The sequence below is a fragment of the Panthera uncia genome, chromosome A2 (assembly GCF_023721935.1).
Source record: "Panthera uncia isolate 11264 chromosome A2, Puncia_PCG_1.0, whole genome shotgun sequence".
Classification (NCBI taxonomy): domain Eukaryota; kingdom Metazoa; phylum Chordata; class Mammalia; order Carnivora; family Felidae; genus Panthera; species Panthera uncia.
In genome coordinates, this window is record NC_064816.1 from 115,716,920 (window position 1) to 115,741,808 (window position 24,889).

A 24,889-nucleotide genomic window follows, 5' to 3' on the forward strand; every position below is an offset into this window, starting at 1 on the left:
TGAACAGTATTCTTCCGTAGGATCTACTTGTTTTTAAAGTGTTAGTTCATAATAAACTTCTCTACTCGTGTATATCTTCATTTTTCAGGGTTTCAAACGGCTCTTCTCCATCATTTGGTGGAAATGTTTCGCTTAGCTCTGTGCATAGAAATTTCAAGGATTTTGTTATTGCTCTGTGAGTTATTTTTTTAATCTATGTTCTGAACAGTGTTGTTTTTCACATTTCTTTCTCTCTCTCTTTTTTTATTTTTTTCTTAACGTTTAAAGTAAGCTCTTTCCTTTAGGAAGCGGAGTTCAGCTAAAGGGAATCAGTAACCACGACTGGAACAACTTTCTTGTAAAAGTGTAAAAACAACTTCATCTCTGCTTCTCTCCACCCCACCCCAATTTCCTAGAATGCCTTGCGCTATTCAGCTTCCTTCGTGCTCTTTTTGCCCTTTGCCAAACAATGGGCCCTAGCTTTAAGCCATTCAAGTTCCATTATGCAGTATATCTGAGAAGGAAAAGGAAACAACCCATTTAAATTTGAATAAAACTGTGCCTCTGCGAGCAGTAGCAATTTAGAGTCTCTCTGCTTTTAAGATAATTTATATTTTAAAATTGCACTTTAGCTTTCTCGATCCCTTTCTGTTTCTCTTGTTCTCCCTCAGACCCCCTCCGAGCCCTTAAACCTGCCTCTGCTCCCCACTTTCCAACTCCCCCACCCCCTCCCCCTAAGGCTCTGAGCTGCACCGTTTAAAATACTTTACAGAATATTTGTACCAGGTACATTTGCGTAAAGTCGGGTTCCTCACATCAGCCTAGATGAAGCCTGCTACGGAAATACCAAGAAGAGCCAGTTTATATTCTTTACCCCTTTATTCATAGCATGTTTTTTTTTTTTTTAATGTTATCTTATGCAACAGATGTGAGGCAGCAGCTAAGCTACACTTAAGAATTTTCTATCTCATTCTCCAAACCAAAGTGTCCTGAATGAGCCAGGAGACTTACTCTTTTGTGCATCATGGTGCACGTGGACTGTTGTCCCAGCCATTGTCTCTCTGAGGCTGCTGAAATAACAGTGGCCCTGTCTGTGTCATTCCTAGGTCTCAAAAATACAATGTTGCCTTGTGACGTCATTAGGGACAGCACCTCTGTTTTACAATGATAATCTAAGAAAGGACAAGAAGACACTGAAGCAATAAATGTACAAGTAAAATTCAATACCAAAACAAACAAACAAAAAAAAAAACAGAACAGAAAACCCTAGGCTCATCGTGTTGTGAAAACGAAAAAGTGTATGTCCAACTCAAAATATTTTACTATTTCTTGTGGAGTTTTTCAGTGATGTAATGCTTATAGCCAAATTGCTTAAAGAGTGTTTATATATTTTTTTCCTTATAAATTGTCTATTTTTTAAAAAAAGAAACTATTTACCACAAGTTGAAGGGGTGGGGGGGGGGTAAGGCCAAATTGCCAGCATTTGTTAAAAGATTAATATTCTTACGTGGCACACTCTGATACCTTTCCAAGCTTATCATCAGAGGGGAATCAGTAATGATCAGCTATTACATTTCAGCCAACTTACAATATCTAGCTCATTAGAAGCCAGGATGTAGAAAGCTCTTCTTAGGCCATTTAGGATTTCTTACATTGAGTTTCATGCTATAGAACTTTCTAGGATTTTTTTTTTTTTTAAAACAGAATCATTTTAGCCTCAGGACTGAGAATGTGGAACCTGAATAAATTAGCTTTAAGTATATCATTAAAATCTTATGCACAATAAGCTCATTAGATTCTAGTTGTCTCCTTAGAATACCAATGTCACAGACAGGAGATCGTGAAAGGTATCAGCAGTGCTGTAGGGGAGGGCATTTCAGAGAAGGAACCCCTCCTAACCAGCCAGCCAGTAGAAGAGAAGACCTACTCACCCTCTTTTCTTCTACGTTCTGCTAAATCACACCTGCCTCATGGAGAGAGGAGTTCTGCCTTTGAGGTTTGTCTTGGAGAAATGATAAGCTTGAAATGTTCTCCCTGGAGAGGACATAGGGTTTGGGATCTTCTGAAAAGGCCTGGAAAAAAATGGCTCAGTTCAAACACCATGTTCTAGGATAATTGGAACATAAATATTGTCCAAAATATGGAACTTAAAAAAAAAAGTTTAGCATTATGCAAAGTGCTAATTAAGGAAGTCCCAAAAAAAAAAAAAAGGTGCTGTCACTTTAAGTTCTGGACTGGGGGGGTTGTTTGTAATTGTAAACAGCAAAGCATTTATGTTTGTCTGTCTGTTTGTAAAGCAACCACCTTCCTTACTGGAAGGAGAAAAAAAATTGGGGGTACATACGTGTAAATACTTGCTGCAGCATTTAATATGTTCAATTTTATGTTAAGCTTTTTGTTGCATTGTGAACACATTTATTGTTATCAATGGACAATGAGTTCATTAAGACTGTTCAACTAGGTCAGATTTTTACATCTCTTTGGAGCAAGAAGAGACAAGATTTTGTGCATTTGTACAAATGTTAATAATATCACTGCAATTCCAATATAATAAAGCACTCAAATGCAAATAACACATGTAACTTTCGTATGATGAAATTCAGGCTTGGGGATAACGGTATCTATTCTGCACGTGGTCTCATTCATGCCTTGTAAACCAGCGCTTACTCTTTCGGGGTCGTGATTATCTAGGAACAAAAGGAGGTGAGCTTTTCTCCTTCGCAGACCACCACTACCCTCTCACTGCCTCTTCCATCCAACGTCCCACCTGAGGCCACCAGTCTAACACAGTCACAGTGGGTTGGCCACACGACTCAACTTCTCGTGGGGGTCAACAGATTTTAATAATCAAGAAATATGGCCAGCATAAATTCACGTTCAGGATTTCTAGGAACCAAGAAGCACATACTGGCCACTCAGGCAGTCAACTCCTGGAGTTTTTTGCTTGGCTTCCAGAGAAGTCCTAAGGACAGTCTTAGCCCCTTTCGATGTCTTCCAGATATCAACCCTGCCCCCCTTCCTTCCCTTCTACTTTCTTTCCCTGTACTTCTTTCGTTAATTTTTTAGTCACTCTCCTCTTTCTCTTATATTCAATGTCTGATCCATCGGCATGGCCAGAATCCAACCATCATGTTGGATTTACCATTACAGCTCTGTCCAAATTGCCAGCACCTCTCAACTGGATCCCTGCAATACTCTCCTGACTGGCAGCCAGAGTGAAGCTTTGAAAATGGAAGTCAGACCATGTCCCTCCACTGCTCAAAATTCTTTAGGGACTTCTCCCCTCATTCAAAGCAAAAGCCAAATTCCTTACTACGAAGTTCTGTAAAGGCCCTCCATGACCTGCCCCTCCATTAATTCCCTGAGCCCATGTCCTACCATTTTTCTTCCCCCTCACACCTCTCCAGCTCCACTGATATTTTTGAAGTTCCTCAAACATTGCTTGAGCCATCCACCTGAGAGTCTTTTCACACGCTGTTCATTCCCTCTATGCAGAATGTTTTCTCCCGAATATCAGCATCACCTCCTCATCTGCCTCCCTGCTACTTAAGCCTCTCCTGACCATCCTCTATAAAATTATGTCACCCTCACTCTTCATTCTCTCCTGCCTTGCACAGACTTTATTTTCTGTAGCATTTACCAGTATCTAACAGACTTTGGTCAATTTTATGTAGTTGTTTTTTACTGTCTGTCTCCTCTAAGTAGAATGTAAACCCTGCAAGCACAAGGGCATTTTGTTTCGTTCACCCTTGTGACCCAAGATCTAGAGCAGTCATACACGATGGGCACACAATAAACACCTGTTGAGCAGATACTCTTGTGTTTCCTTCCTGTCTTCTTTCTTGATCTCAGAACACTTCAACCCAACCACTTGGTCCTGTGACCACAGCAGTCATATTTTAAAACCAAGAACCCGGATGTGTCGTCTTCCACGTAGCCTGCCAGGATATTGGAAACTGGGACAGAAAAACAATTTGGGTGGGGAGGATGACTGCTGTTCTAATGGCAATCCCATCTGTTACATTTACATTTAGACCACTCACTACACTCATGGTTCCCAAGAGAGTCTTTCTAATGCCCATCCCACCCTTGTTTGCAATTTCAAAGCCATTACTATTGGTTAAAAAAAAAGTGTTAAGATCCCACATTTATACTTTGAAGATAGACAGCTCTAATCTCCATTCTATGTTTCATGCCTCTGTCCCTGGAGCTTCATAACATCCTTTTTCCTTATACTTGCTCTTGTGGTTGGTTATTGGTTGGTTGCTGGATCACGTTTTAATTTTGCATTACGTATTTTCTTATCCAACAAAAACAAGGTTTTATCAAAACAACCTGCCTTGTGGTTTGGAACCTAAGTATCTTCACTGTGAGATCATAAGACTCTGGAGCACGATGAGCCCCCCCCCCCCCCCGTCCTTTTAAAGCAATTGAAAACAAGACACTTGGTGAGATCTGTTCTCATGGCAGTAATGTGGATTTTATCAAAACAAGCATGAAAATTAGGCCACAAAAGAGAAAAAAAGTACTGATTTTAAACATACAGAATCTGGGTTTAGACTCACACACTTTAGAAGCACTTCTTTTGGCAACGAGAGATGGCTTTTCAAAATGGCTGAAAGGATGAATAAATGATTACATCTGAAAAATAGTCTCCTAGATAGTAGACCTGAAAAACATAATAATACTATTGAAAATGGTCATATTTAAACCTGAAAATTAAGTCATGAATCTTTTAGTAACCACTGAGTTTCATTTACTATGTTGCCAGGTACTGTGTCTTTGCTTATATCACATTTCTTTGTACCAGTGGGGGGCTGAATCGTAGCAATTGTCAGCCATCTTCCATAAATCCACATAGACCCGATGGGCTAGAAAAGGTCCCCTGTAAGTGACTTGCTCTTTCTCACAAAGAGATCTGCCCATGGGTTTTTTTTTTTTAATGAATTAAAAAGGAAGATCTTATTTTCACCACACATTTCTAACTCCTTACTAATCTTACAGCAAGAAAATTGTTCTGAGTATCTAAGCTTGATTGTATTGTATTTACACTGATAAGTCCATGATCTACTGTTACTACATTTACGTCTTATTAAATGAGTACTCTCTACTTAAATTGGCTTGTTTATATGGATCAATCTTAGAGTAAGTCTACTTAAAGAAAGAGAAACCCTGTTAAGGAGGCTTGAGTGAAGGTGGATTTCTTGTTAGGACCTAAGAGGTAGCTCATGGAGTCCCTCCTGGTACTGTAGCAACTATCCCAACAACTCCGAAAAGTCATTAAATAACTAATCTCTCTGGCTTGTCTGTCTCTTGGGCCATATCATTCCTGATTCTGCTTTTGTCTTTCCCTCCCTTTCTCTCTCTGTCTCTGCAAACTGGTTTGTACACTCAATTGTTTCTGTGTGGGCCCATCATTTCTCCTCCAAAATGACAGCCTCAGCCTCCAGCAGATCTTTGGTCTTCTAGTTCAAACACCCAACATCAATTCAGTCTCCATCTTTCTATTCCAATTTCCCAGGAGAGAGAATCTGATTGACCATATGGGGTCAGGCATTTAATCCTAGTACAATCAACTATGTCTAGGGAAGCAGGGCTATATGTATTGAAAGCTCTTACTTCTAGGGGCAAAACTGGCTTTCCAAGAAGGAAGTGTGAAGATGATTTCAAAGGGAAGTAGTTATTTTTAAAACAATCTATAGAAATGTAGTCATTTACCCTTAAGACATACCAAGAGGAAAAAGTACAGTGAGATTAATGCAAAGTTGGACATAAAGTAGATGTCAACAAATGTTGATTGAATGAATGAATGGTTGATGAGTTATTGTTTTATTGAAAGCTTGAAATTGAAACAGAATATTCATTAAAGATTAGATAAAACTAATTTTACAAAGCTAAGAAATTTTCTGGATATTATGGCTCAGTTTGTAAGCCATAATATCCAAAATATAAAAATTAACCATCAAAAAGAGTGAGAAAGGGGCACCTGGGTGGCTCAGTCAGATCAGCGTCACACTTTGGCTCAGGTCATTATCTTGTGGTCTGTGAGTTCGAGCCCCGCGTCGGGCTCTATGCTGACATTTCAGAGTCTGGAACCTGCTTCAGATTCTGTGTCTCCCTCTCTCTACCCTCCCCTACTCACACTCTGTCTCTCTCTCACAAATAAATAAGCATTAAACAAAAAGAGTAAGACAGATTTTAGTTTGTCATGTTTACCATGATTTCCCATGCTCTTGCTTAACCTGACTGATTACAGTTATACTTTCCAAGAAAGATCATGGCTATATATATATATATATATATAATCTCCATACCTGATTCCAGTGTGTTTCTGTTTGTAAGGAGGTCAGCGTAATGTCTCCAGGGTGAGGTTAAGAAACATTCTTGTCTTAAAGCTCCCTCCAGGTACTGTAAGAACGAAAGAAGGCTTTGTGACAAGGAAACAGGGCAGCTTTTATCAATAAGCCTCCACGAAAACCATAAGAATTGCTACCAAGAAGACTAGAACAAGACCTTAAAAGAATTTAACAACCTAGAGTAAGAATAGTTTTTCATTTTAATACCAAATTGACCATTGATTTCCTATATGGCTTTCAACAAACACAGATTTCTGTTCCTCACTTGTCTCCTTTGTCAGTATAAACACACATGGAGTGAAGTGGGAATTATTTCCGTGGTGACTAGCTACAGAACTTAGATAGCCACTAACATACCTTCCTCTGGAAATTTCTCTTCCCCCCACTCCATCATCTGGCTCCTCCAGGAGACTCCACGGTCCAAGCCTCTGGCCATAGCTTCTTAGTCTAATACTCTGCCTCTAATTTGCAATGGAATAGGAGCCCCAACAAGTAGATACTGGGATAGGGGGCCTAGAGAGTCAGCCTCTCTTTCTCTCTCTCTCTCTCTCTCTCTCTCTCTCTTTCTCATAGCTTGGAATCAAAAAGATATAAAACTTAGGACCTGCCAGGATCCAGGTTTCTGCCAGGTAAGGGAACTCAGTCTATAGCAAGAAAGAGAAATAAAGCAGAAAACAGCAGAAGCAGAGAGAGAGCTCTGGAAATGGTCATTTCCTATTGAAATAGTTCTTAATGGCTCACTGAAACCATGACCCTCCTCATGGCGTATTTTTATCATAAGATAGCCCAAGGTCCATCTGATAAATCTCTCCTTTTGCTTAAGCTAGTTTAGGAGGGTTTCTTAGAAGCCACAAAGGTCTAATTGATGCTCTATTCCTAGAACTACCATGAGAAGCCGCCAGAAGAGCTTCTTCAGCCTTTTGAGCGTCTGCCATACTGATAGAGGAAAGGAGATGGAATGTCACTGCAAACAGATGTAGCCCATTCTCATTCCACACACATGAATATGCGTTAGAGGTGGTTCCCTAGACCTAGACCGACAAGCTACATGTACTGAAGGATAGTCACGCTACTTTTCTTCTTAAGGAATGTTCACCAAGTTAGCATTATACTTGCCTAGAAATGGAACTGTTTTATTTACTTTTATTTGTTTCATGTTTTTATTTATTTTTGAGAGAGAGAGAGCAAGGGAGGGGCAGAGAGAGAGGGAGGCCGAGGATCTGAAGCAGGCTCTGTGCTGACAGAAGAGAGCCTCATGCGGGGCTTGAACTCACAAAACATGAGATTATGACCCGAGCCCAAGTCAGATGCTTCACCAACGGAACCACCCAGGCTCCCTGAACTGGAACTGTTTTAAATACTCTGATGAATGGATAAAGAACTCTAATACCTTTCATTCTGTACATGTCCTAAGGTACATAATAAAATGTGTAAGTCGCACTTTTGACTGAAAATAATGGACAACTTGACTTCCAGGGGCTGTAACAAACAGGGGTTTATCTTTCTGACGTAATAGGAAATCTAGAGGTAGGGTGCTTGGCACTGATCTAGAAATGACATGATGTCAGCACCAGCAGCTTATAGCCCTCTTGGCCTCCCATTCATGGTTCTCCCCTCCCGATCACAAGATGACTAACTGAACCTCTAGAGCACATCCCCAGTCAAGAAAGAAAGGAGGCAGAAGGATCAATACCAGGCACATTCCCTGCTGTGCTTTAATCTAGAGAACAAAAACTATCCCAGAACTACCCCTACCCCTGGCCAACCCAATTGTGTTTTCCTGGCCAGTGTTAGGTCACCGGGCCACTCTCCGCTTTAAAAGAGGCTGCAATAATGGGAAACAGGATCATCATGCTTGTTTAGACCCAAGCTTCCCAACTAGCGTGCTGTGTTGCGTAAGGCCTGTGGGTTACAGTTAAGCCACATAAAACGGATCTGGTCATTTCTTGGTATAGCAAGGCCTTTCTGGCTGGTGGCCTCTGGCTAGGCACATGGGGCCTTCCAGAACACCTCGTGGAGTGGTGTGGGAGGAGTGGTGTCCAGTGACATACTCTGAGGTCCCATTGGGTGGTAAGCATCTGGTACTTGCTGGCAACATGGTGAGGCTGGCCACGGAGGTACGCACTGGAGCCCGGCTGCGGGGTCCGCCATGGTGCATAAGGACAGGGGTCTGGGGCCTAGTGGAGAGGTTTTTATACCAGGTATTCAAGAAAGAGATTGCACAGTGTGGTCATTAGGGGCTAGGAGTCAGGGAAGTCTAATAGGGGCTCCTGGCAGGACAACTCTGGTGGACTACCCTCAATGTCAGCCCTCCCCTGTACCAGAAACTTCTGTCCATGTGCAGTGGATGTACCATTTTAGGAACAGCCAGCCTACATGAGCTACATGCAACATGTTGTGGTCCAATATTTTCCTGTTCACAAAGTGCTTTCACACATTCCCATTTGTGTGTCCTGAAAATTACAGCTTCATCAGGATGTTTACATACTTGGTGTGAACAGTTTAGATTTAAAATACCTTCACGTTATGACATAAAACTTCAATATTGTATTTGTCAAAAGAATGTCAGGCTTAACAAGTCATTTCAACTATGACAAATTTTGAATTGTTAGAAATATGTTTCTAGGTTGTGTTGAGTCGCCAGTTTGAGCAACATTGTGATGGCTTTCACGAATTTGAAGAGATTGTCAAAAAAGAAAAAAGATGCTGGGTGAGAAATTGTATTTAATCATTCCAACCCTAAAATCTGATTATTAAAATTTAGGTTTGTGGTGGGGCGCCTGGGTGGCTCAGTCAGTTAAGCGTCTGACTTCGGCTCAGGTCATGATCTCATGGTCCGTGAGTTCGAGCCCTGCGTCGGGCTCTGTGCTGACAGCTCAGAGCCTGGAGCCTGCTTCGGATTCTGTGTACCCCCCCCCCCCTCTCTCTCTCTCTCTCTCTCTCTCTCTCTCTCTTTCTCTGCCCCTCCCCCACTTGAACTCTGTGTCTGTCTCAAAATAAATGAACATTAAAAAAATTTTTTTTTTTGGTTTGTGGAAGTAAGCTTGAGTTTCTCATTTTAAAAAACTAGAAAATATTTTATTTGGAAGTTTTAACTAAATTTAAGAATTCATATCTTTCTAAATATTTTTTTATCACAATTATATGATACAAAGAGAATGTAATAGATTCATTCTCTCCAAGCCCCATGATGCCTCCAAATCCCCTCCAGGTTAGCACAGAGTTCTCTGCAAATTTAATCATTTTCCATGTGTCAAGTCATGAAAAATGTTTGGAAGCACTGGCTGAGACCCCACCATCCATCCCCAGAGGTGGACAGGCCACCACCCTAAAGGCACGGAGGTCCTTTTTCGCATAGAAGCCTGGGAGCCCAGCGGCATCTGCCACAATGTAAGTTTCCATTGTATTCGTTTCAAGACATTGAGTAATTGTGTGCTTATTTCCTTAGCTCTCCTTTGAAGGTATGCTAAGACTTGGCCCCCAGTACAAAGTAATTAAGTGAAGCCTCTCCAGGCGGGGCTCCCTTCTCCAGATGTCTTGTGGTATGGTTCAATTACCTTAATAACAACATTACCAAATAACTCCATTTTGAACAGATTTTTTTTTTTTTTTTGCCAGGCATAAGCCAAGCATTCTGGCTGAACTGGGGTGGCCACACTGTTTCCTATCGTTCCTTTGCCATCTCCAGCCTCTGAGAATAAAGACTTTCAAGAGGAACATGTCTTGTGCAAACCATTCTTTCTGCCCTTTCCTTGCGGGGGGGGGGACCCGAGTCTGCCTTGATCCCCTCAAATTTTGTATTATCTACGGTTCTCCCTTCCTCTTACTTTTCTACCTTTGATTTAATTTGTCAAGCATCGATTTAGCACTGACTGTGCCGTAGTATGGAGAGGACAGAGGTGATTTAACCTAGTGCTGGCCCAGGATACCCAAGGTTGGTGTACTGAAACTGGACAGACAAAAGGCCGACAATGTTTGGATTACATTCTGGGAAGGTGATCTGTCTAGTGTGGCAGGGAAAAAAAGAGGAGGGAAGATAGAGACTGAGAGGCAAGTTGGTGAAGGACTAAACAATTTAAACTTTAAGCAAGAGACAACAGGAAGCCTTCAAAGACTTTGAGGCCAAGTGTGGTTTGAGAAAGCAATATGCCGTGTTATAATGCTTCCCAGCTTACAAAGTGCCTTCATATATCCCCATTCATGAGTTCCTAATTTTCAGCAAATTAATTATGAGTAAGTATGAAGAAAGTTACCGCTAGAGGAACGTTGTCACAGTCAGGCACAAGCTCTCAGAAGATTAAGACTGAGTACGGGCTCTAGTGTCAAACAGCCGGGATTTGCAGCTGGCTCTACTGCCTTCTAGCTCTCCGAACCTCTTAACCTCTCTGTGCCTCAGTTTCCTAATACGCAAAATAAAAATAATAACAGCATCCACTTCCGTGAGTTACCGTGAAGATTAAATGGCAGAATACATAAATACGCACACAAAGTCTTGAGAATGATGTTTTGTGTATACGTTCTAAAAAAAACTTCTCTATCATTACTTTGTGATACTATTTTCAATCCCAGGATTAATAATTTTCTACATATATATATTGCATATATACATAGTTTACACACATACACACATGCACGTATAATATCCCCGACTAGAGGGGTGCCTGGGTGGCTCAGTCGGTGGAGCGTCCGACTTCGGCTCAGGTCATGATCTCACGGTTCGTGCGTTCAAGCCCCACTTCGGGCTCTGTGCTGACAGCTTAGAGCCTGGAGCCTGTTTCAGATTCTGTGTCTCCCTCTCTCTCTGCCCTTCCCGTGCTCATTCTCTGTCTCTCTCTCTCAAAAATAAATAAACGTTAAAAAAAAATTAAAAAAAAAATTTCCCTGGCTAGTTTTAAAATTCATAAGAAGAGAATGGTCTGTCATGTTCCAATGTTAACTATAGCACTTGACATATACTAGCCTCTCAATTAATATTTGTTTAACGAATAAAATGTGGATGAGACAATGTTATGCATTCACCCAACTTTTTGTATTTTATCCTGGGCAGTTACAGGGGACCATGTCTCTTGCAGAAGCAAGAAGTAAACTTCCATTTTGTTAATCCACTAAGATTGTTTTCTAATAGCAGTTAACCTAGTTTGACTAATGCAAAAGGAAGAAAGGAAGGGAAGAAGGAAGGGAGGGAGGGAGGCACATTCACTTTCATGCTTTTGTCTAATAGGAATAAGCAATACTCGCAAAGCAGGACTCAGAGCTAGAAGAAGCTTTCAGAGAACAGCTAGGTGAATTTCCTCATTGTGCAATAAGGAATCAGAGGCCAGATGTGGTAAAATGACTCATTCAAGGTCACAAACCTGAAAGTGGACACCAGACTCCTGATTTCCAGACCAGTGTTTTGTTTTATCTTGTTTTGTTTTTCCTATTGGCCCTATTGGTTTCTTATGTCATTTTTCCTAGGAAGTGGCTATATTTTTGTCCCCCAAACTGAATCCATATGAACAACAAAATAAGGAAATTCTCCTTTAAAAATGAAACAGGAAAGGGAGAGAAGGTGACATTTAACTAGACGTCAAAGGTAAATTAATACTGATTACCTGTTGATTTTTTTTTAGTTCATTCAAATGAAAACCTTCCAACATTGTCCCAGCTATGCAGCCTGATCTGTGTGCCTGGGTAAGCTGCCTGCCTCTCAAATTCCAGGCACTTTGGACCAGGAGGTCCAGTTACTACAATAATAGTCTCTAAATCCAAACACTGTGCATTAAACATTAATGATGGCATGATAATACTTAATTGTGCCTGAGCCACTTCTTGGCTAAATCATAATAGCATTAACTAATAAGAGATTAAAATATTTAGATTTTGGCTAGAGAGTTTCCAAAACCAATCCCCCAAAGTCACTTAGTTTTATTTATTTTTAAAACAATTCTAAAGCTCTTCTGAAAAATAAAGTACAGAGCAAATACATCAGGGACAATAAAAATAAAAATTGCAAATGAATAAAGCTTCGAGGAACATTTTTTTAAGTGCACAAATCCCACGAGCCAGTACAATGGACTTGAAGTCAGCATTTCTAGGCCTGGACTCTGCTTCTGTCATTGACTGTTTAACCTGGCAAATCAACCTCTCAAGGCCTCGGTTCCTGCATCTATAAAATCAGGACAATTTATATCTCATGAGGTGTTTATGAGACGCTACAAGAAGGCCAACACAGTGCTTAGGAAATATTTGTTTTCCAAAAGTGAGGAAAAGACTTCAGACTAAGAAACTTGAACTTGGCCTATACTAGCCGCAAAACCTAATTACCGAATATGGTGACTGGAGGAAAAGCTCGTGAAAGTTGCAAATTTCATGAAAGCGGCCAGATCTATTTTTGCCTAACATGGATGGGGGGATTCTGACGGGATCAGATGGAAGAAAGCTTAACCTGATCATCCTGATTCTTGCCACACCATTGCCGTTATACCAGCAATATTTCTTCATTTGCTCATTCATTGGTCAATAGAACACTCTCTTTCAGGCTTCACCTAAACAAATTCCTCTTGCCTCTGAGGTTTTCTCCTGGGTTATGGCCAACCTGAGAACCTAGCTAGATTGGTATCCTCATTGGGGCCTAAATGCACACAGTGCTCAATAAAAATTTTTTCAACTGTCCTGCCCAGCAACTCACTGGGGTTGGATATACCTCAGGTATTGAAAAGGATGGCACTTAGGTAAATGAAGAAAGCTGACTGCCATGTAAAAAGAACCATCCGGTATTATCCATTCCCTAGGCTAGAGGCCACTGGTGAATCAAAGACAGCCATGGGGTTCACCACCTGCTTCGTCCTATTTCAGCTGTGGCCCAGAATCAAGGGGAAGGCCCAAAAACCCAGAGTCGATCCCAAATCCCAGAAACCAGTTAATCCAAGATTCATTTGAAAAGTGAAGTCAAACGAACACTTTAGCGCAGGGAGATGATGCCTGTCTTAGAGAGAGATGTGAAAATGAACAAAGGAGAGCGTTTGCTCAACAGTCTCCAGCTGTGAACTAGGCAGTACCGGGATCGCTGAAACAAAGGGAGAGAAACATAACTCCACTGGCTTAGCATGTAGTTGTAGTTACGCAAGCCAACCAAACGCCGATGGCAGGGCTATAAGGTAAGAGGAAAAATCAGAAAAAAGCAACCTGCTGCTTTAAGGCTTTGCACTGCATGACTGGACTGGTGCAAGGCCGTGAAGCCCGCCTTGGTGAACGCGGACCAGCCACATTGGTATCACCTGGGAATTGATTAGAAATGCAGACTTTCAGGGCCCATCCCAGCCCTAATGAACCAGAATCTGCATTGTAACAAGACCCCCCGGGTCACTGATGATCGGTTAGAGTTCGAAAAATGCTCTTATACATAGGTTTTGTCCACCAGGTAGCCTCAGTGTGGAGACCTTGGTCATGAAAGAAAGTAATGGGAAAGGAACCAAAGGGTCTAAGAAGACCACATGTATTCACTAGTGCAGGTAAAGGTTTCATTCACACAGAGCCCCTACTGCTCATTTCTAATTCAGCCTTGCTCTGCTCCTTTTCTACTCTGCACCTGAACGCTCGCGTCAGACCTCCCTTTCATCCAAGAACGCTGCTTGGTTCTAACTTTGGCCTCCCGTCTACATCAGGGGAAATATCATCCATCCCGAATGCCTACTTTACATTTGTAAAGCAGCAAATTCATTCTGCTGATAGATAAAACTCACAAATAGGAATTTCAACAGTCAAGCCCTTTTCCCAGGAATGGAATCCAATGTTTGAAGTTACGTCACTCCACCATGTTTTCTTTATTATTTCTTTATTTTTAACTGAGATGTATTTGATTTATACTATTGTGAAATTCAAATTTTTTAAAACATTTATTTCTGAGAGAGACAGAGACAGAGTACGAATAGGAGAGAGCCAGAGAAAGAGGCAGGCACAGAATCCGAAGCAGGCTCCAGGCTCTGAGCTGTCTGCACGGAGCCCGATGAGGGGCTCGAACCCACGAACTGTGAGATCGTGACCTGAGCCAAAGCTGGACGCTGAACCAACTGAGCCACCCATGGGCGCCCCCACCGTTGTGTAAATTTAATGTGGGCAGCGTGTGGATTTGACACATTTATATATTGTAATACGGTTGCCATTGTAGCACCTCTGTCAGGTCACATAATTATCATTTCGTTTTAGTGGTGGGGGTAATTAAGATTCAGTCTCTTAGCAAGTTTGATGATCATGGCACCATATTGTCTGTATTCACCATGCTGTGCATTGGATCTCCAGAACTTACTGACACACTAGTTGCGTGTTTGAACCCTTAAACTACATCTTCCCTCTGCCCCCCACCACCCAGCCCCTCGTAACCACCATTCTATTCTGTTTTCAGAGGAGCCTGGCTTGGTTAGATTCCACATATAAGTGACATCATACAGTATTCGTCTTCCTCTGTCTGACCGATCTCACGTCCCATAATGTCCTCAAGGTTTATCCATGTTGTTGCAAATACTCTACCACTACTCTGCTTAAAGGCACTAGTGAAGAGTCTCCTTTCTCATAGAAATCAAGTAGTTTTCTGATTAATCGAAAACTGGAAGAGGTTGCATTATTTTGAGTCCATCAGTTATCCTGACAGAAAAGCTTCCATTCAGCCCGTTGGACTAACATTGCTAAGAGATCTTAGCAGCAAGCAGTACCTGAAAATCTACAAGAAATGCAAAATCTCAGGCCCCATCCTAGACTTTTTAACCCAGACACTCTGGGAGTAAGGCCCAGCAATCTGTGTCTTAACAAGCCTTCAAGGTGACTTGGACGCCCACTCAGATTTAAAAATTACTGATTTGGGGAGCGCCCAGGTGGCTCAGTCGGTTAAACGTCCAACTCTAGATTTCTCACGGTTCATCAGTTCGAGACCCATGTCGGGCTCTATGCTGACAGTGCGGAGCCTGCTTGGGATTCTCTCTCTGTCCCTCTCTCTCTCTGTGCTCCTTCCCTGCTCTCTCTCTCTCTCTCTCTCTCTGTCTCTCAAAATAAATAAATAAACTTTAAAAATATTTTTAAAAAAGTACTGATTTGGGGCACCTGGGTGACTCAGTTAAGCATCCAACTGGCTCAGGTCATGATCTTGCAGTCCGTGGGTTCCAACAGCTCAGAGCCTGGGCCCTGCTTCGATTCTGTGTCTCCCTTTCTCTGGCCCTGCCCCTCTCATGCTCTGTCTCTCTCTCTCTCAAAAGTAAATACACACTTAAAAATTAAAAATAAATAAACAACCATTAAAACATTTAAAAATTACTGATTTAAGGACAGATTGACCTATCAGGAAGACAGTTTAGGCCAAGAGAGCCAAGGAGCTTCCATAGGAAAATCTAAAACATATTTATGGCAAGTATTTCCAATAGGATCATGAGACTCAGAGCCAGTCAGTCAAAGGCAAAGCTTGAGGATCTCATTGTTTAAAGAGTCAGGTGGAAATATTGTTTCTTAGGATAATTATAATTGGTTGGAAACACTGAAATATTTATATGAGAACGTTTTCAAAGCAGACACTGTTTTTAAATCAGCTGGCAGGCTAGAAAAAAACCTAAAAGGAGCCTGACAATTTTCTCTGGTGGTGCTGCTTCTCTTCTTTAAAGATTTTAGAAAAACGTTCTGCTCCTGGGTCATTTCATTTTATTCTTGTTAACTTATAGCTTCAGATTACAAAACACTTAATAATCAAATAGAGAGGCTCTTTTTCATCCTATAGTGCATTCTGCTTTTCAGCTAATGGATAAATTTCCACTCTGCTTCCAAGCGTTCACTTATTATAAGAAGCACTTGAACTCCATTTTGGTATGCAAACAGCCAAATCATGCAATTAGCCCATGCCTGGTTCTCCAGAACCAGCGGGCTGCATAGACACAGGTCAGGACCGTGTGGTTTTTATGTTCAGGAGTCAATTATACTAGCTAAGGGAGATGCACTTAAGTAAAGTGCACTAGGGCTTTAATAGCTATCTTTATGATACAGGGAAAGCCACCGTCTTAATACCTGCAGTCTTCTTATCAACTTAATCAAATTTTCAATATCAGAATGTGGATTACAGTTATGTCACTTAGTACAGGCCAAGACCCTTCCTTCCTCCCTCCTCAGTAGGTTCTGCAGGCCACACAATGCCATGTTATGAAAACTACCCTTTAAACCTGATAAAATATTTAAGACATGTGTCCTGATAGTGTTATGTAAGCAAATACCAAGAAGAATCCAGTCGTTGGTGAACCTGATCAGGCCAGTCTCCAAGGACCGGGAAAATAATCTAGCCATGGCTGCAGTGCTGATATGCAAGGAGAGATTCCCAAGGTGTGGATTCCTGCAAGATCAGAGCCCAAATACCCTACACACTTCTTGAAAAGTGATTCCTTAATTGTCGCTTATTACTTTAACTAGGTTCAAGAGTCACTGAATCTTGGGACTTCAGTCAAGAAAGATTAAGTATTTGTGCCTATGGCATTGAAATCATAGGAAAAGGCAAAGGACAGGTGATCTTGAATGCAGGACAAAGACTATACGTATACATGTAATATACATATAATATACATATACATATACAAGTAATATACAAGTATATGTACACATACATATACATATACATATAATATACAAGTATGTGTTCAGTAACAATTTGCTGCACATGCTAATAAATGCTAATAAATGGATGCATGGTTGGCACAAGAACAGACAGTCAGATCAATGGAACAGAATAGAGAACCCAGAAATGGACCCACAAACGTATGGCCAACTCATCTTTGACAAAGCAGGAAAGAATATCCAATGGAATAAAGACAGTCTCTTCAGCAAGTGGTGCTGGGAAAACCGGACAGCGACATGCAGAAGAATGAACCTGGACCACTTTCTTACACCATACACAAAAATAAACTCGAAATGGATGAAAGTTCTCAATGTAAGACAGGAAGCCATCAAAATCCTCGAGGAGAAAGCAGGCAAAAATTTCTTTGATCTTGGCCGCAGCAACTTCTTACTCAACAGGTCTCCGGAGGCAAGGGAAACAAAAGCAAAAATGAACTACTGGGACCTCATCAAAATAAAAAGCTTCTGCACAGTGAAGGAAACAATCAGCAAAACTAAAAGGCAAGTGACAGAATGGGAGAAGATATTTGCAAATGACATATCAGATAAAGGGTTAGTATCCAAAATCTACAAAGAACTTATCCAACTCAACACCCAAAAAACAAATAATCCAGTGAAGAAATGGGCAAAAGACATGAATAGACACTTCTCCAAAGAAGACATGCAGATGGCCAACCGACACATGAAAAAATGCTCCACGTCACTCATCATCAGGGAAATACAAATCAAAACCACAATGAGATACCACCTCACACCTGTCAGAATAGCTAACATTAACAACTCAGGTAACAACAGATGCTGGCTAGGATGTGGAGAAAGAGGATCTCTTTTGCATTGTTGGTGGCAATGCAAGCTGGTGTAGCCACTCTGGAAAACAGTTTGGAGGTTCTTCAAAAAACTAAAAATAGAACTAGCCTACGGCCCAGCAATTGCACTACTAGGTATTGATCCAAGGGATACAGGGATGCTGTTTCAAAGGGGCACATGCACCCCAATGTTTATAGCAGCACTACCAACAATAGCCAAAATATGGAAAGAGCCCAAATGTCCATCGATGGATGAATGGATAAAGAAGATGTGGTATATATATACAATGGAGTATTACTTGGCAATCAAAAAGAATGAAATCTTGCCATTTGCAACTATGTGGATGGAACTGGAGGGTATTATGCTAAGCAAAATTAGTCAGAGAAAGACAAATATCATATGACTTCACTCATATGAGGAGTTTAAGAGACAAAACAGATGAACATAAGGGAAGGGAAATTAAAATAATATAAAAACAGGGAGGGGGACAAAACAGAAGAGACTCATAAATATGGAGAACAAACTGAGGGTTGCTGGAGGGGTTGTGGGAGGGGGGATGGGCTAAATGGGTAAGGGGCACTAAGGAATCTACTCCTGAAATCATTGCTTCACGATATGCTAACTAATTTGGATGTAAATTTTAAAAAATGAAAAATAAATTTTAAAAAAAAGAAAAAAGAAAAATAAATAAATGAATGCATGGATGTTCACACTTTTTCCTCCTGATTCTCCATCTCAGGCCGGCTTGGTGCCGTGGGGCCCCTGTACAGGTCTTCTATGCCTTCACCCCCCAGCTCTAATTAGCAAACCCTGGCAATTTTGCCTTCATAATAAACCTTGAATCTGCCTCCTCTTTGCTATGCTCTCTTCCTTTTTGTAGAATCTCAGTATCTCTGGGCTGAGTTACCACAATACCCTGCTCACTGGTCTCCCCTGCTTGCCCCTTCCAAAGCAGGGGACTCCTCACATCCTCCCTCCTTGCCCTGCCTACCTCCCCCTCCCCGGCGTGCACACACATGCTCACACACACACACTCCTGCCCCAAGTCATATATCTTCAGTGGCCCTTCATTACAAGCCAGGCAAAGTCCAGATTTAGTAACTCAGTGCCTGCAGATGCGATCGCACAGTGTCACCGGAACTACCTTTCCTTCTCTCTCTCTCCACTCTCTATAGCCTCTTCCCCACCCTCACCCTCTGCCCCCACACCATCCCAGTGACGCTGCTCCACACACAGGGCCTGCACCTTCTCTCTGGACGGCTGTTCATACAGTTCCCTCTGCCAGGAATCCTGCCACTGGCTCCCTTGCCCCAAGGGAGCCTGCCAAACTCACTCATCCTCCGAGCCTGGGCCCACTGCCCATACTTCCAGAAAGCCTTTCCGAGATATTGCCAACTAAAATGCATCCACCCATCTACTCTACTTGCACAGTGCTTTATCTTGTCCTATTGTAGCACATTTCACAGCCTGCTTCATATCAATATTTATATGTGTGTTTCTCTCTCCCACCAGATTGTGGCATTTATGAGATCGGTGTTGCACCTTACTCATTTCTATGATCCCTTACAACTTAGCGTACAGCTTAGCACTGAGAAAGAGCTCAGAAATGTTTTCGAATATATGTCATTAATTTCTGCGTCAGAGCTATACATATTCTCTCCTCTCTCTCCCTCTCTCTTTCTCTCTCTCTCTCTCTCTCTCTCTCTCACACACACACACACACACACACACACACACACAGCTGCCCCAGCTCAAAATGAAAATCTTTCCTAAGGACCCTGAGACCCACATGCAAGAATATTTTGTCTAACTGTGCACAGCCTATGGCCTTCACTCTTGTCATATAGCTTCTCTAGGCAATTAGCAAAACTGGCATGTGATGAAGACGTAAGGTGCAAGCTCCCTGGAAAGCACGTGTGTACGAGAATGCACAGCACAGCTGCACAGCTCCTGGCCGTCTCCTTGATGACTGCACCGACTTGGCCCTGGGAGAGCCATCCCTCCAGGAGCCCAGCAGAGCTCTCTGCCCCCAAACCACAGGGATGTGGTCCTTCAGGCAGTCGAACAGGGCTCCCTGTTTGTGCCACCATCCCTTTGATTAGGTGGGGCCACTTTCTCCCAAATCTGACATCTTCTGACTCACACGCAATGGGTGGCCCTAGAGCTGACAGTCTTTGCCAGGTAAGCCTTCAGATAAGCTGAAGTTGAAAGGAGCTTCCTGAGTCTCCTATTGGATTGGATCCACTTGTGATGCCACAGATGATCTGCTCAGAGCGGATTGCCAACATGCCCTTGGGATCCGGCCATTCTAATCTCTTTCCCAACCAGGGAGCACAAACTTTGTCTACATTTGCCCCTAATTTAGCAAGTAAGCTATTCATGCTAGACAGTAGACAAGTCTCAAAGGTGATAAACAAAGAAAAAGGTGATAAACAACTGCGATTAAGACATCAAAAATTACATTAGAATTCTCTGAGCAAAAAAAAACATCATTCAATCTAAAGGGGAGGGGGAGTCATTGGAGCACTGAGCATGGAATTTTAAAATTACTAAATACAAGACCAAAAATATTTGTTTCCATATTTTCCCTACTCCTGTTTTGAGGTGGAGAAAATTTTTTCTCTTCCAGATCATTTCCTCCTGAGAGGTTGTACTTGGGAGGCAGAGTGGTTCTAATTCTTTGATGGGTAAGAACTGTTGAAGAGAGTGTTTAATCAAATCCTATTTTCTGGAAATAAATAGGCTAGTTAGCTGCTATTCACCACTCATCCACTTCTCTTTTTTTTAATTTTTTTTTAACGTTTATTTATTTTTGAGACAGAGAGAGACAGAGCATGAACAGGGGAGGGGCAGAGAGAGAGGGAGACACAGAATCTGAAACGGGCTCCAGGCTCTGAGCTGTCAGCACAGAGCCCGACACGGGGCTCGAACTCAGAGACCGCAAGATCATGACCTGAGCCGAAGTTGGATGCTTAACCAACTGAGCCACCCAGGCGCCCCCATCCACTTCTCTCTTATCAGTGGTATTATCAGTTGAAGAAGACGTGGGTTTGGTTCACCCCCAATTCCAAGTAGGAAAATCTTCCTGGCATTATCCTTGGGTTTTTCTTTCATTGGTAAAATGTATTTGGAAAAAAAATTTTATAAATAAAATATCCCATAATATGACCTAGATTTAAGGAGGGTTAGAGTAGTTCTATTTTCCTGCAACAAAGCTGTAATGTTTATTATTATTATCAAAGTAATACTTTGAGCAGTTTTTCTATCTTTCTGTCTCTGTCTGTCTCACTCTTGATAGATAGATAGATAGATAGAGGATAGATAGAGGATAGATAGAGGATAGATATGATAGATAGATGATAAGATAGATAGACAGATAGACGATAGATAGATATGATAGACAGATGGATAGATACATACATACATACAGGAAAGATAGGGATATATATACACACACAAATACATACATGTCATTACATTTAAGTCCCCAGAGGTTTCAGAAGCAAAAAATTTTTACTCTGGATCCACTCAAGAGGTTTGGGGGATCCACATATGCCAATGGTCTGAATAATAGAAGGAACCCATTTGGGTCCATCCTGACTGCAGCCATCTTCATGAATGAGCTGTCCCCAGGAGCCAATGTAGTAAAAATGAAGGTGAAAGATGGCCAGCTGAAGCTGATTCTCCCTGCTTTAATAGCTTCTACATCCCCACCTCTGCATCAGAAAACACAGGTTCTCCATGCTGCTCCTACAAAATAAAACACTCCTATTAGGCAAACCATGCTTCCATTTCTAGTCTATACTCTTTCCTGAACCGACATGAATGAACTCCCGGGGCCAAGCTCCTGGAGTCAGGGTGACATTTATTCACTTAATAAGTCAATCAATAGAATTCACGCAAGCTAAAATTCAAAAAGAACACTCAGTTCTCAATTATGGTGATAAATAAGACACAACTTCTGCCTCAATTCACAGTCCATCAGTGAGGATGGACAGGTGGCACCAGAACAGGTTGACAGGTGATGTAATGGAAGTGACATCAGTGCTGGAGCCCTGAAGGAGGCATGGCAGACTGCCCAATGGGCTTCAGAGAGGAGGTGACCTGCATGGAGATTCCCAATGGACACAGACTGAAAATTTAAGAAAGAAATGTGTCCTTGGATATCAGAGTAGAAAACGAAGACTTCATAGGTGATATGTTTACAACAAAACTTTCTTTAAACATTTTTTAAATGTTTATTTCTTTTTGAGAGAGAGACAGAGTGCAAGCAGGGGAGGGACAGAGAGAGAGGGAGACCCAGACTCCAAAGCAGGCTCCAGGCTCTGAGCTGTCAGCACAGAGCCCGATGCGGGATTTGAACCTGTGAACCGTGAGATCACGCCCTGAGCCAAAGTTGGACGCTTAACCAATTAGCCACCCAGGCGCCCCTACAATAAACTTTTCTTCAGCAGAGCTGTCAGAGTTTTGTTTCTTACTGTTATATAGTTTCTAAAAATGACGGTATCCCACATACCCTTCTGCAGTGTGACCTTGTCCATCTCCCATTAAGAGAAGGGGTCTGTGTCTTCAGCCCTTAAATGTGAGTGGGCCCTGTGACTGCTTTCACCAGTCAACTTCTCGTGGGCGTAGCAGTGAAATCATCGGAGGTCTTCCCTAGCCTGGCTGCTTTCACTTCTTGCCTCTTGGAAGCCAATCCCCAAGTAAGGAGTGTGCCTACTCTGAGACCACCATGCCGGGAAGAGGTCAAGCCACATGGAGAAGGCTTAGCAGAAGAGATGTCATTGCGTAGGGGGAGCAAGAGAAAACAAGAGGGAAAAGAAGGAGGAGAGGGAGAAGGAGAAGAAAGAGGAGGAGGAGAAAAAGAAGAAAAAGGGTGGTGGAGGAGAGGGAAGAGGAGGAGGAGGAGGAAGGAGAGGGAGGAGAGCGGAGGGGGAGGAGGAGAGAGGCTGAGAAGCACAGAGGTACAAGATATATGGATGTAGTCACCTTGGAAAGGGTCTCCAGTCCCAGCAGGCCCAGCTGACTTCTGTGAATCAGAGAGGAACTGCCCAGCCTATGCCTTCCTGCATGCCTGACCCACAAAATTGTGAACAAAATAAAATGGTTGGTTTAAGCCACTAAGTTTGGGGACAGTTTGTTGGTGCAGCGGAACGCTTACCAAAACACAGAGGTCCCACAGTGGTACGCGATGCTAAGGGAACTAGAATCCTAACATGACTTAGGATGTCATTTCATTAGCCCGTATGTATTGAGATGAAAGGGAAACCGAAGTCCCTTCATGTTCTCTTCTGTTTTGTGCGTACTTCTATTGCTGGGCTGGGACTGATCTTCTCCCTTTATAGAAGTCAAAGGCAAACAATAGGGCAATTCATAATATTCCTTCCTCATGCTTAAGAGATCTTTTGTGGAAGCTGTGGAAGCTCCCAGGGTGTTGTCTTCCCTACATAAGGAAACCGACCTCTAAGTAAGGAGCTGTTTAAGTATTAGCCTGTCACACAATGGAGAAAACACTCTTTGTCCATTTTTCCTCTTTTCTATAAACTCCAAAGGTATACTCACACAAAGATTAATAGAGACTTTGGTCTTCATCACTCATGGACCTCAGAACATGATTACCTGCTTTGAAGGCTTTTAAAATCTCCCAGAAAACAATGTAACATTTCACTGCACTGCAGGAAAAGACTCACTCAAGTTTTTATTCATGGTTAATATGAAAGAGGAGAAAAAAAAATCTGCCAAGGGCATTGAGTTTTACATTAAAAAGGGAATACTTAGTCTTAGAAATACCATAATAGGCTAGAATCACTTGCTTTGTGACTAGGGGTCCACACCTCCCACCAAAAACTGAGGGGCCACACAGAGCTTTCCAAAATACAATGAACTCACTCAAACATTATGAATGCAGTAAGGTATATTCAATAGTTCAGCCTTATTGCTTCTCTCCCTGTTCCCAGCCACCCCCAGCCCCAGCTTTGAGTCCTGGATTCATGGACTCTGATTTCATTCCACTTGGAAATTAGCAAATGGTGAGACTGATCAAAAAACTTGTCATCAGGCAGGACCTTTGTGAAATGGCTCTTTAATTAGCCATTTCATATTTTGTTATTTCTTTAGCGATTCATGTTAAAAATATGTTCCATGGATGCCAGCCTGCAGGAACGCAAAGCGCCCTTGTCACTCAGCAGTAATTCAGTGAAATAATAAATAATCGCATCAGCAGCCCTGGCCTCCAGCATTAGTTCTTCCCCCCAAACCCCCCGAGGCCATGTGGCCAGGCTCCCCACCCCAGACATCAAGCTCTGTGGTAAGCACAGAGTGGTCACCACAAACAAGAGAGCGATTTTGCCCTCCCAGGAGGCTTCTCTCCACAAAGAGAGAAGGACTGTGGGTATGTCTCCTGAATCTGAGGTCACCCAGGGTCTGGGTGTAAAAGGCTGACTTCTTTGACACGTTGTTATCACAAGCAGCCTATCTCTTGAGTGAAATTTCAGGAATGGAAGTTCCTCAGGGAAAGATGCCATTTCATCCACTAAGCCAGATCAGCTGGAACTGGAAGGCAATGGCTTACGTCTGCGGAACAGCTTGGACCAGGACCTTGTGTTGTCAGCTTTTAGGTGGGGTCCACCCACTGGCTCTCGCCAAGATTTCAGCCGGGTCCTAGCCCCACCCTGGCCCAATGGATTCTCCTCACGGAGCATCTCAAGAAAGAAACAGTAACTTCCCCTAAGTGGCTCACCCCTCCTCATCTATGTTAGAAAAAGAGTAGGGATCTATCAAAATATGACAGAGGAAGATGTTATTCAGGCAACCCTAGGCTATAATCATAATGTTCATGAGAGTAAGCCAAATGTGGCTTTACATACGAGGCAGTCTGTTGGCAGGAGATGATGGAGATAAAAAGCAGCAAGGCAGAGATTCTGGCCTCCTCCCCAACCATGCAGAAGGCCAGGTTTTCATTTAGGACTGAGGGTTTTAATTCAGTCTATAAATGGAGATGACAAAGAAATAAGAAAAATCTACAGCAGCATTAGAATCTACGTTTACTCAGGAACACTCAGAAACACTCCTGTTCATTCTAGAACCTTCTAGAACAATGAACAGAGAACCCTGATTAGAGATTCCCA

At 42.2% G+C, this 24,889-nt stretch overlaps 1 long non-coding RNA gene across 4 annotated transcripts; it reads right to left on the reverse strand.

Moving 5' to 3' along the window:
* LOC125930862 (uncharacterized) lies at nucleotides 1-24,828 on the reverse strand. 4 transcript variants are annotated; one of them, XR_007460270.1, is made up of 7 exons: nucleotides 24,629-24,828; nucleotides 22,279-23,099; nucleotides 6,294-6,387; nucleotides 4,545-4,648; nucleotides 1,911-2,051; nucleotides 991-1,151; nucleotides 1-138 (listed from the first exon to the last, which is right to left on the reverse strand). It is a non-coding gene; the product is annotated as an uncharacterized LOC125930862 (long non-coding RNA). The 4 variants fall into 4 exon arrangements; XR_007460271.1 differs by lacking the exon at nucleotides 22,279-23,099 and adding an exon at nucleotides 3,780-3,935 and having other exon boundaries at nucleotides 24,629-24,823; XR_007460269.1 differs by lacking the exon at nucleotides 22,279-23,099 and adding an exon at nucleotides 10,589-10,735 and having other exon boundaries at nucleotides 24,629-24,822.
* Nucleotides 24,829-24,889: the final 61 nt, after the last annotated feature.